Source organism: Leptinotarsa decemlineata, unplaced genomic scaffold (genome assembly GCF_025532065.1).
Source record: "Leptinotarsa decemlineata unplaced genomic scaffold, Ldec_3_MD MMD2_tig00004450, whole genome shotgun sequence".
NCBI classification, from domain to species: Eukaryota; Metazoa; Arthropoda; class Insecta; order Coleoptera; family Chrysomelidae; genus Leptinotarsa; species Leptinotarsa decemlineata.
The window spans coordinates 32,007-34,725 of NW_027412609.1; the positions used below are offsets into that span (position 1 = coordinate 32,007).

Here is a 2,719-nt window from a genome sequence, read left to right on the forward strand (position 1 = left end):
TGAAAAGGATCACAGAATATTATGTGAGAATATTTGAATATTCTCAGAATATTCCATGTATATTTTACTTGTACATTCAAAATCAATAATATTTTAAATATACTGACATATTTAGGGGAATCATCAGAATGAACATGAAGTATTTTTGGATACTGCAATAATAAAAAATCCTTGAATACAAAATAAATTTATTATTATTTTTTTCTTCTAATTATTAAAAAAAAAAAACAATAAATAAAAACATTCTTGAAATGTATAAAAAATATATAATATAATAAATATATATATATATATATATATATATATATATATATATATATATATATATGAAATAAAAACATGTTGAGTGAATAGAACTGGAAAACATTTGGGAAACAGGAGATACGAATTAACTAACATTCATTTTAAATTTTTGAAGTTTATAAGCATTAGGAAAAACCTCTCTCGTTGAGGAGTTCCAAAGTTCAGCTGTTCTATTGAAAAAAGATCCCTGAGAAACAGAAGTTTGACAGGTCTCCAAGCTCACAACAATGGGGTGAGAATTCTGCACTCTTTGGTCATCTGTGTTGTAATGAAAACATAGATTATATTATATAAATACAAGGGAAATATACTAACCCTTTTAGCTACATTCTCCTTATCCTAAAGAAAATCTTCAAACAGACTGAGATCTTCTTCAGTTCTCAGAGGTAATTGGAATTGATCCAATATTGATTCCTGTTGAACAGGATCTTCATCTTGCCTGCTCTTAATCAAGTTCATATTAGATATGTCTTGTGAAAGCTGGTACATCTTGATGTTCAAAATATTGTGCTCTATCAATATTTCCCTTTAGAAATTTTCATCTACAAAAACAATAGATAATAGTAATGTTTATAAAAATAATCATACCATATTCACCATGAAATAGGTTGGATTCGGAAAAACTTTTTGAAGTTTGTGAGATACCGACTTCACTTCTACCACGTTCGTTAACAGATTTCAATTGAGATTTTTGGGATGACACTTCAGTAGGAAGAGATACTGAAAAATTTCGAAATTCAGTATCAGAATTGATTTGAGAAAAATGTTACCTTTTAAAAAATAATCTTTCAACATCTCAAGGTTGTGTTCTTGACTCCACATCTGAAAGGATATATTTTAGAAGAACACAATAATAGTTATATCAACAGGAGAAATCAGGAAATCACTCATTCATAGATGTACAATATATACAGGGGATTTTGAAAAGGTCTACGTCTAAACTCTCATTGCTTTTGAGTAAAAATAAATAAACAATATGACGAAGTTGAATGCCGTGATTGAGACTTTTCAAAAAATAAAAAAATAGGGGTGGACCTCTTCAGTGGATAAACTTGTACCTACTCTTCTGTGAAATGATAATCCACATGTGCTTTCATTCTTTGAACTATTAACACGATTTGTATGTGGCTGAAAATGGGAGAGTAGTTACCTTTCATATTTTGACTAGCATTTGGTTGTTTGACGCAATTCATATTGTCTTCTGAATCCGAGTCTGAGGAAGATAAATGTGTACTTTTGTTCCTAATTCTTTTTCTAAATCTGAATTTAAATCAGATGTTATTTCTGCTTTAAGATGATCACTTGGTGATCGAAACACGTGTCGAGGTGTTGAAAATAACGATTTGGTGTTGGAAAAAAACTTCAGTAATATTTATTGAAAATGCTGTAGACTATAGCAAATATTTGAAGGAAACTGTAAATAGAAATATTCAAGTTGCTTTGGCTGTTCCCGTAGAAATGTTATGTATTCACTTGAAATGTTTGCAGTCTGAAATTGGCGATGAGAAAATAAATAAATTTGAAGAAAACAATGATCGATCAATTCTTATACCTTTTGTGGAAAAGAATTAAAACAAACTGCAAGTTTGAATCCAACACTACCGCAGATAACGTTACAAAAACAATTAGAGAAACAGAAAGAATAGAATTAGAGAATCGACAAATCGAAGTTGGTGATGGAACGATTCCAAATGACGAACGAGAAATTGGCGAATTCGAAGATGAAGATGAGAACACTTCCCATAACGAACAGTCAGTTCAACATTTATTCATCTCGAATGAAAATCTTTCGTTTATTTCATATCTAATTATTTTGTATTCCTTCGAATCAAATAAAAAATCAGGCACTGGTGCAAATATAGTCAGGCTTTGGGCTAGACACAAAACTTGCTTGTCAGCTACTGGATGGTCATGAGACAAAATTAAAAAACAACTCAAAATTCAAATTTCTTCAATGTCTTCACTACAAAATAAATTCATTATATTAACAAGTCATTCATGAGACGAGTTGCCTGAGTGTTTTACATTTAATTTTTATATAGGGGAAACCAAATTCATCTGATCCTTAGTCAGGTGTCAGGTATTGGTACATTTACGTCTGTCATTCTATTCTATAGTCAATCTTCTTTTTTTATTTTCAATTGACTGTATGCTGATGAAATTAGTTGTTATAACTACAGGTAGATCCTATCCTGTCAACAGTTTAATAACGTACAAAAATTAAGAAGGTCTGAATGATGGAATCATTAGATTTCCTAACCGAAAAATCCTCGTGTAATCTCACATAGCTGTCACCAGTGTAACATCTACGGTTTTTTACATATATTTGCCACCCACTGGTGACAAATATATGTAATATATTTCACTAAATAATACTTAACTGTCTATCAATCCTTGGTAACCTTCTCTCTATTGC

General features: G+C 30.3%; 1 long non-coding RNA gene across 2 annotated transcripts; it reads right to left on the reverse strand.

Annotated features, from left to right (window-relative positions):
* Positions 1-334: 334 nt before the first annotated feature.
* On the reverse strand, positions 335-1,590 carry LOC141484130 (uncharacterized). Of its 2 annotated transcripts, XR_012466492.1 has the most exons (4): positions 1,454-1,590; positions 1,074-1,125; positions 619-1,023; positions 335-561 (listed from the first exon to the last, which is right to left on the reverse strand). It is a non-coding gene; the product is annotated as an uncharacterized lncRNA (long non-coding RNA). The 2 variants fall into 2 exon arrangements; XR_012466491.1 differs by having other exon boundaries at positions 619-1,125.
* Between the last annotated feature and the right edge of the window lie 1,129 nt (positions 1,591-2,719).